General features: G+C 41.9%; 1 protein-coding gene and 1 long non-coding RNA gene across 4 annotated transcripts in view; one reads left to right on the top strand and one right to left on the bottom strand.

Moving 5' to 3' along the window:
- Nucleotides 1–2,702: 2,702 nt before the first annotated feature.
- si:dkey-70p6.1 (uncharacterized protein LOC570575 homolog) overlaps nt 2,703–10,265 on the top strand; it is a 25,661-nt gene continuing 18,098 nt past the window's right edge. For all 3 annotated transcript variants that reach the window (XM_034695704.1, XM_034695703.1, XM_034695706.1), the window contains exon 1: nt 2,703–3,151. The gene's annotated coding sequence lies outside the window, so the exon portion shown is untranslated. The remainder of the gene's footprint in view (nt 3,152–10,265) is intronic.
- Nucleotides 6,642–10,265, bottom strand: part of LOC117821448 — a 5,046-nt gene continuing 1,422 nt past the window's right edge. The window contains exon 3 of the long non-coding RNA XR_004632986.1: nt 6,642–7,683. This is a non-coding gene — a long non-coding RNA (uncharacterized LOC117821448). The remainder of the gene's footprint in view (nt 7,684–10,265) is intronic.

Here is a 10,265-nt window from a genome sequence, read left to right as displayed (position 1 = left end):
GAAACTCCTTTAGATATACTAGTGTTACTCATGTTTCCATTCAATGGAAATAACAAGCATAGGACCAAAACAAGTGCAGATAAATATTGACTATAGCAGTATGGGCAGGTGTCTTGCTACTAATTTCACCATATAGGCCATCTAAAACTTGCAGGTAGTGTCAGTGATGTCACCCATTGGTTTCTGAAACTTAGGCTGTTTTCGGTACTAAACTACATACTGCGTTTGAATTTAGTATGTAGTATGACTGCTCTGTTCGATCTGTGTTGTAGTACGCTGGGCCAGACGTCACTGGATTTCCGGTTTCGGAATGCAGAAGTAAACAACGGCCAAGCCGATAGAGAAAATGCTTCTTTAGCATCAACTTATAATTTTAAAAGTTAGGAAGTGGTTTATATGTAATTTGATAACCTTCACAGCACCTAAAAACTGAGTTCCCCCTTCAAAAAAAATTGAGAAAAGAAAAAGTGGACCGAGCGCTGAGCATTGTGGGAAACAGCACCCGAGGCAGACTGGTCCGATGAATACTGTGAAATTTTCCCGAATCAGTACAACATCCGGGGAGTTTTGGCACACTGCAGATTTTGGTTGGAGGTCGGGTTATGACCTATACTGCAGCCAGTCAGCAGGGGTTGCTGTAACTCTCACCCTCATGCTTGGGACCAATCGAAGTGAGGCTGCCACAAAAACTGCTCCCCCTAGTGGCTGGCTGCAGTATAGGTCAAAAACTCAGTCTCCGCCATTCATTTGAATGGGGCTGTGGTCAGACTTATAAAAAATAAATACACGTCGTCCGACCGTTTCTCACATCTGTATGCTGTGGTGATATGTAGTTATTATTTGACTGTTTTGTGTGCAAGGCCTCATTTTTCTGAAAAGTTTCTTTTTCGTTAGTTATTAGAGGTTAAAAAACAGGGTTTTACATCCGGTTGAAATACAGACAGTACTTGAAGAAAGACTAGGAGGGGGTTTTTTTTGTGTATGGAAGCAGAAGCCAGGTATTTAACCTAAAATCACTTCTGTCATGTACAAAATGTAACAGGACTTCACTTCTTCCTCTTTTAGACTTACACTTTGAACTTTTATTGTCCCCTTGGGGAAATTATTTTCCACAACACCCTCTGTGTTCAACAGACATCACAGAACAGAACACAACATGCACTTCATGACCAGCAAACTAAAACACAGACATCAACAATCAAACAAACAAAGTCTGCACTCTGGACCGTTTGTTCAGGGCCGCTATAGCTGCAGGGATCAGGCTTTTCCCAAGGCGAGCCCTTCTACACCTGAGGTAGTAAATCTTCACCAAAACCAAATCACATCTTTCTAACCTAAACAAATAATTTTGGTGTCACCAGACCAAGACAGTTTTACAACATTAACGTGTGTGCTGTCATGACCATGAAGGTCTGCAACGTTCCACTCTGCAAATGTGTTAATAATAATGAAACATGTTCTAATTTGACGCCTCTGTATAACAGGACATAACTGATATAACTGATATAACTAGCCCAAGGAGAAAGGGTAACGCAAAAAATATAAATGCTTGCTTTTCATCTTTTCGATACAGTCACAAATCACACAGCTGTGGCAACAAATCTCTTTAAAATTTACATTAACTGAGAGAAAAGAAAGGAGACCCACCCGCCATCCCACCCAAAATCCACAGACTTGATTATGTTCATTTTTAAAGAGCCTATACTGCGATTACAACGGATTCCTGACTAAACAAAAGCTGCACATCACAATCTTGGATATCAAGACTATCAAAAAAGGCACAAACAGACAGGTCGCACAAAGAACTCAGCAGCTAAACTAAACCCAGTTAACGCCCCTCAAACCAAATTATAAATAATATGATATAATGATGTGACTAATGCTAAAAAAAGCAAAGTAGGTTTGAGGTAAAGAAGCTTTACATTTTGGAGTATGGGTGGTGGACAGGCACACGCCTTGACTGTTGCAAACAAGGGAATAAACAGTATGTGGTTTTAAAGTTCTCTGTCTGTCGCAACACAAGAGACAAAGAGCCATAATTCATGTTCTTATCAGTTTTTTTCTGAAGCATGTGATGATAACATTTGTCACCAGTATCCTCTTTTAACCCTTTAGAAGTCCATTCTCATGCAACTCCATTCTGTTTCTCCCTCAGTGTGGCACGAATCGACCCCCATACAGCAACACCGTCGTCTGCACCCTGATAGGTGGTTACACCTCTGCGATGCTCAGAAGCGGCCAGTAGGTGGTGCTAGAGAGGTTGGAGGTACAGGTGTGTGAGAGTGGCAAGGTTAAAACCAGCTACAACAAGCAACAACTGGCCCAGTTTAATACCCTCACCATTTAATCAGAGAAAAATATGATAATACTGTGAATTAATTTATTTAATCAAAATATAAATTCAAACATGTAGGGGTCATACAGGGTGAGGTTATTCTTAGGTCTTTATTGTGAAAAATGTACCACAATTGTGATTTAAAACAGACTCCATTTAACTGGTTGACTGGTTGTTGTGTTGTGTTCATTCATTATGCAAAAGATAAACTGATAGTGCAATTGAAATCCAGCTGAGAGTCCAAGTTGTGATATAACGACCCTAAATGATCTTTAAATCTGTGTCTGAAATTAATCACATCCTCGTGCACCTTCACCAGTGTATTAGCAATCCTCTCAGACCGGATTCAGCCCATTTATCACCCGCACTTCCTCGTCCCACCGAGCGATGACGCTAGAATCAAAAAACGGAGCGCACAAAAATTGGGGGGTCTCCAGCTCTGCCTGTGTCACATGGAAGCACAGTAGCGGAGCCGAGGGGATGCGAGTACAGATGGAGGGGGCTTGAGGGACTGTGGAGCAGAAAAACTGGCTCTTGGAGATAAAACTGGAGATACAGCAGCGGCATCAGAGGCAGACAGGCACTTTCCCAGCCTCCCTTCTGGCTGGGAGAGCAGAGGAGCGGAGGACAGGGGCGCGCAAGAGGGTCAACGGGCTGCTCGAAGGATGTCACATGCGAAATATGCTGCATTCGTGTTTTGTGGACCCCGTGGAAGACAACTTATCGCTTTTGATTGATTATGCTGCGCCTGGTCCGAGTGGAAGCAGAAGGAAGCGACCAGGGTTGACGCTGCGCCTCCCCAAATCCCTGATCTGAGTGAGTACAGGGATGCTATAGCGCAATGCTCTGTGCCCGTGGCTATGTGACAGGCTGGAGGGAGGTGGGGGGGAGGAAGAGGGGAGGATGGGGGGGATCATTCATATGTGCCTATAGATCCAGGTCGATAAGCTGGACGCGCGTTTAGCACACAGAACCCTTCATTCAAACAGGAGACATGTCTGCTGTGCGTCTTTTCTTTGTGCGTATCCTCTCTGGTCATACATTTAACACAGACACGTGTGCACCCACCTTTAGCTCTTACTGCATTGCCTTTTTTTTTTAAAGATTTAAGCCCCCAAATGAAGGCATTCATCAGAGAAAGTCACTGTGATTTGCTATGAGGAAGGCGCAGGAAACCACCAATCATGATTTTCCTGCATGTGCAACATCCCTGCTGACAGTGGAGCATGAAGATAATTAACGTTAGACCTTCCGTTAACATTTGTAGCCCCATCCACCCTCCCCTCCTCCATCCCTTACTCATAAATAGGGGGGTGTGGGGATCTGGCTTTGTCGTGTAAGTTGCCAGCTGACCTCAGGGACACTGCATCCTCCACCAGGCTCACTTTGATCTGGAAATGAATCGGAAACGCTTTGATGATTAGAGACAGAGAAAAGAGGGGGGTTAAAGAGAAAAAAAAATCAGAGTTGCTACAGGCGTAATGGAACAAAACCCTCTGCATCAGCCTGAAATTCCTCATTTTCTCTCCCTCCACCTGCACGGGCATTTTATTTTTTTAACCAGAGTTCACACCCTGCATGTCTTCCTGTCTCAGCCGGCTTCATTTGTAACCTGTTGTCATGAGCATCCCTGCAGTTTGAGGTGTCAGCGCCCAGAGAACCGTCACCCCAGCTGTGATTGATGCCTCCTGAGTGGGTGCCATCATGAGCTACACATTCACACAACCTCCCCTGACACACAGCACCACATGCAGGATTCCTTTATCGTTCCAAACAGAGCACAGGAACATGATAGAAACCATGATCCTCCTCCAACTTTCAGCCTTTCTGTTGTTGTGTTTCCGCTTGTTTCGAGGTTCCTCTCTATCTGCCAAACGCTGCTGGAGAGGATGTGAATAATGTGGTCACAAGAAATTATAATTATGCACTAATTTGCTGTGAATAATGTCAGGCGGTGTTTGTATCAGAGGCGGCATGGCTCAGATAAAGACAGAGCCTCCTCTTCCATACTGGCTTCAGCTTTCTTCCTCACAGGGGCATGGTTAATCGTTGTTGCAAGCAAACATTTGACCTAATTCACATTCTCACACAATAGCAGCCTCCTCTCTCTCCCCCCACCTCACACACACTGTCACACTCTCACACACACACACACACTCACACACACATACACACACATAGCTGTTATTTGTGTCACACAGAGGGTGAGGTTTTCGCTCCACATGAACTCCCAGGTGGTTTATAAAAACCTGAGCAGATTCGGCACACGGGCCACTGCTGGCTGGCTGGTTGGATAAAAAGAGGTCCAGTTTTATTAATAATAAACTCACATGTTAAATCAGAGTCGGTTCCTAGAAAATTAAAAGCCCACTGGTGTTTGTTTTTACACTGTGGGGCTAAATGTGTTCCTGAAAAATAACGTTTTTTTCAGGATTACAACATAATTCCTTGTTTGATGTTATGCCTCCAAACATGAACATTTTCTTTGTTGTAAGAAGGAATTAGACAAAAAGGCTTTCGCTTTGGTTTTTAAAGGAGAAATCTTCTCTGAATATTTGTATTAAAGCCTGATCTGACTGCAGGAAAGTGTCTCCCAGCATGTTTCACACTTCATTATCAGGCATGTTATTGCTCAGATTAGATCCAAGTCAACAGGTGACATTTTTGGCGTTCATTCAGTGATGTAGAACGGTTACTGATGATTTTATTCTTAAATATTTGGTTCATCCTGTGGTCTCTAAAACACCTAAACACAAGAAGGTTTATCTACCATTGTCTGACAATCCGTCCTAGATGAAGTCTTTGAATTTTTAAGCTGAATCAATAAATTGAATGGCCACAAAACTGATTTGCATGTCTTATAATCTTGAAGTCATCATCAGAATAAAAGTCTTTATCTTCTGTCCTTGTTTATCTTTTTTTGTGTGATTGTAGTTTTGGATTTTTCGTGTCTTTACTGAGAGATAGGATATTAGATAGAGTGGGAAACAAGGTGGGGATAGTGGGGAATGACGCACAGCAAAGGGCTGAGGATGGGAATTGAACCTGATCTGACTTTTCTCATTGGATGTTTTTACGCTTGAGGAGTGTTGGTTAGAAAAATCTAGGATCAAAAGGTTTCATACACATGTGACTGGCTTTTAATATTATTTTCTTATGTTTGATAGTCGAAGTGATTCATCATTTCATCAGAGAATAAGAAATTAAAGGATCATTTAGTCAAATATTAGTCCAAACCATATCAGACTTCTAGCAGTGAAGAAAAATGACTGAACACACTAATTGATTATCAAAATAGTTGATGATTCATTGCCTCACATCAACTCAACGTTGCAGGTTCCTCTGCTCGTATTGAAAGGAAACTAAAAAAACATTTCTCAGTCCTAGCTTGATTGTTTTGTCTCATTATTTTAGCCACATTTTATATTAAAGCACCTGTCAGGAGTTTTTGACTGGTTATGAAACAGATTGAAATTAACAGTGATGATTCTTTGAGACCTACAACAGCAAACAAGACCATCAATGACAAGACTGAAGGTATTTGTGTTGTTAATGAAGGTAACCACTGTCAGACGGGACTATTATCAACACGCTGATAATGATGTTCAAAGAATGCAGGATGGAAATTCTCTGAGAAAACACAACTTTCTTGTGTTCTGGACAGAATCACCAACTGTATAATAAGCTTTGTCCACAGGGGGCGCCAAAATCAACATAAACAAAGTTCCTCACAGGAGCTTTAAGGTACATCCATAAACAATAAACTAGTTGCTGTTGATCATATATAGTTGAAACATATTGGCTCTTATTTTAGTCATTATAAGTACGTATGAATGTCTTTATAAGGGTCTGATTGGTAGGGGTTCTAACGTGGGTATCGAGACCCCCTGAAGGGTCGCCAATGCCTTCCAAAAATACAACATAGCTTTTTGAATGATTCAAAATTTCATCTTTTATCCATTATTGTATTCTTTTGAAAATATGTACAATAATATTATAACAGAATAACATTTTGTCTACTATTGTGTTCTTTTTGTGTTGTACTCATAACTTGGTAATGTTTGTTTTGGCCTATTAGTGTGTTTGTGTGTGTGTAGCAGTGAGCATAATTTAACCACCTAAAGGGACAATGAGGGTCACCAGTCTCCCTTATTTTTTTGGTGACAGGCTGAAAATTATGGGAGCCCCTGTGATACATGACCTTACTGCCTTTACTGGAAAAGCACATTTAGTTGGAAATGAATGTACAAAAAATGACTGAGCAGTGATGAGGAGGTCATTGAGGTAAAACTCTTGTAAGAAATTCTTATGCATTATAAATGTGTTTTAATGACCGATACAGAGCTACCAGGCTTCTGAAATCTCTGCTAATAAACAACTACACAACAGTGTATGTGTGTGTGCTTAAATTCACAGAGCCAATACTTCATATATTTTCTGATGTTGCTCAGATGAATGAGCTGATTGAACCACAAGGCCTTAGGCTTCGGTGTTCTGTAGAACCAAAGATTCATCAAAAGTAATAATTGGCAGATTGATCAATATGGCAAATAATAGCTAGAAGTCCTATTTTCCTGTGACCATTGACTCAAGAAGAGGAAAACAAATGTGGAATGATGGGAAATCTGTATGTGGCTAAATAACCAAAGCTTAAAGGTCCATTTCTACATTTTTTGGGGCCTTCAGTCACATCTCACTGTCCAGATGTGTAAATATGTTGTTGCATATTCTTTTCCCAAAAACATATATTAATGATTAGTGATGCTCCAGTTCTTTAACCATGTGTGGCTCCTTCTGGTCACTAATTCCCGGCCAAGGCAACACCTGGCAAACTGCCCCCCTCAGGTATTCACTGGTAGTTTGTAAGGAGCCCACTGAGCGTCACAGGCAGGCGGGGGGGGGGGGGGTCTCTGTCACTGAGGGACGAGTGGGGGGGCTTTGTTTAGCAGGGAAATCTGCCGGGGGAGGGTCCATTCTTCCTCCTGCTCTGAGCACTACGTCCAATCGGCTGGCTGTGACGAGGCAGCTCGAGGGCCAGAGATTACACCGCAGTGCTGAGGCGTCACTCTCGCTGAACACCGCAGGCGGAGGCAGGGAGGGGGAGAGAGGGAAGGGTGGGGAAGCGCGTGGACACACTCATTGAGACAGGGGAAGGAAAAAAGGAGAGAACCTTGTTAGGAAATGTGACAGCCCTGTCTCATCATCTGCGTTCAGCATCTTCAAACACCTGCCACAGGACTCCCACGCTCATCATCCTCCCATCCTGGCTCTGCTTTCTTTTCCTCCACACCTACACCTTTCCCCTTTCTTCTCTCTCATCACCCTCTTCATCTCCACTCGTCCTCACTCTGTTGTCAAATCAGCACAGAGATAATTATACTGACACTGTAGCTATGATTTCAATGATCATTTCATCATAGGTGTGTACTGTTCTTTAAAACAACACATTATTTCAGATTATCACACAGGAGTGTTTCCGCTCTCCTCTGGTAGATGAATTAGTGGTATGAAAGCAGGTCACAGTGTGTGAAATCTCTGACATGTTTGCTGGCTGCTGTTAAAATTCACCAAAACAGTTTTGAAAGGCATGCTGGGAAAACATGTTCTCTGCTGCAGTCACTTTTCTAGCGACATGCTCAAAGACCTCAGCAATTATGTTTCATACCCAGTGTTGTAAATGTGACTTATTGATCACAGATCACATTAATAGCAGTGAAATTGTGGTTTTATTTGAATGAGGAAACAAAGAAGTTTTCTTCTTTCTTCTTGTTCTGGGCTCAGAAAGAAAACCAAAAGCAGTGTGCGAAAAACCACAGAGATGTCCGTGTGTGAAATTTGGAGCAAATTGGATTTCATGCTGAGAACAGTTGGGTTCACGGCTGGATCAGCTGGAAGAGACGCAAATAACCAAAAGTCTGCAAATGTACTACCATGCAGGCTGTAATAAACTCACTCCTGTCTCCAGCCTGTGTTTCAGTAGGAAAGCAGATATGTAGTACAGCTTTAAGGTGAATTGATATGAAACAATGTGCAGGTTTAATGAGCGATGATTTGATTACATGGATATAAAGACAAATCAATTATCCAAATTATCTTCAAGAAATGCCATAATACATCAGCCAACTAATACATTGCAATTGATTAATAAATGTACCAATGATATCGTATCAACCACAGGCCCCTGAATCACATTATAACTGTATGGAGGCAGACTTTGTGTCATCAGTTATTATCGTAGCAGCGTCCGAAGAATTGAGACAAATGTAAGCATGTGTGCGTTTAGGTGACTAAATGATTAGACATCATCACCCTAACTAGTCGGCACTGGAATTACATGGAGGTTACAAGAATTATTAATATTTTTCTTTATGTCTGAAATACCGGTCACATGGTGCGTCAAAACCCTGGTTTATACATCTGCCTCGAATGGACGCCGTAGCCTATGCCGTAGGTCCGTGTAGCCCTGTTCTAATGCAGAACCCTACACATGTAGTCCAACGTGCACCTCCTTCCAAATGTAGCTACTCATTGAAACTACGCAGACTGCAAGCCCTGTGATTGGTCCACGAGGCGGCATCATAATTCCTGCATTTACAACATTTCCGGAATTGCCTTCCATCCAATCCCCTCCAACATCTCTTCTCTTTTCGTCTTTGTAATTATTGCTGTATGATCAACATCATAATTTATCTGCTTGAATTTTACAGAATACGCTCAGAGTTGCCTTAGTTCCCTTTGGACAAGCAAGCAGAAAACAAACAACAACAACAGGCTGGGAAACAGGCAATCTGACTAGCATAGAAATCCCACTGCCTACATTTGTTTAGGCAGAGTATTGCACAGTGACACTGCCACGCACAAGTATGTAGTGCTCATGATGGTGTCGGCAATTCACCATCCAGGCTTCAGCTGTAGCGCTGCCACCCTCCACTAGCTGAGGCTGTAGCTCTACTCAACAGATGTAAACCAAGCGGCAACCTCCGGTCTAAAAATATGAGTCCAATGCTGAAGTGCTAAAAACTGCAGTTCATCGAGGATCCGCTTGAGGCTGGCTCCTGAAGTACCAGAAACAGAAGGGTGACGTGACGGATACAACCTCCATATTTTATACAGTCTATGATATAAACAAGCACAGACAACAGACAGAATCACGTTACTAGCTCAGATAAATCTGTATGTAGGCATGTCCGGTTAAACTGGTATAAAGCCACTTGACCAGACTAATGCATAACAAGTACAGGCTTGGACGTTAACCTGCACCCTAACCCTAAGGCTGGTGGTGCTAGCTCTGCTAATGTTAGCCACACTTGGCAAACCAATTTGACATCATTAACCGGCAGCCTCTGCGATCCCAAAGAAATCAGTTTTTACTGATCAGAGTGTTTTCTTACCTTACACTTATTGTTTAGTGGTAATTTATATTTCTGTTTTCACAACTTGGAAAATTAGTCACTTTGGGAAATCCTTTAGAATATTTTTAAGTCATGAAACTTGTGATTCACTCTGCTGATGCCTTCTGTAGTAAAGCCTTTCAAAGTATAAGAGTTAAATATATTCAAAGGGAAAAGAAACATTCACAAACTAGAGTAAAATAAAAGATCATGTAACACATTCCTCATGATGAACATAAACAGTGTAGATGTAATGTGCTGAACACTGATGTAAAGGTTATAGCAGACCACACCCTCTATTGAACTGTTTGAAAGTTCAGCTAAGATTGATTACCTCTGGGAATCATTTGTCCTGTTTTGAGTTCGAAGAAAAAAATCTGAATCAGTTCCAATCTGCATAGATGGAAACCTCATTTTGATACAGCCAATCAATTACTGTGTAAAGCAGTTACATCAGACAGTAGCCTGTAGCTGCACTAAACAAGAGCTACACACTTTAAAAAACAACCCACAATGACTGTCTTAACAAAACCTTGCAT

The sequence above is a fragment of the Notolabrus celidotus genome, chromosome 11 (genome assembly GCF_009762535.1).
Source record: "Notolabrus celidotus isolate fNotCel1 chromosome 11, fNotCel1.pri, whole genome shotgun sequence".
NCBI lineage: Eukaryota > Metazoa > Chordata > Actinopteri > Labriformes > Labridae > Notolabrus > Notolabrus celidotus.
This window is presented reverse-complemented; position numbering and strand designations above follow the sequence as displayed.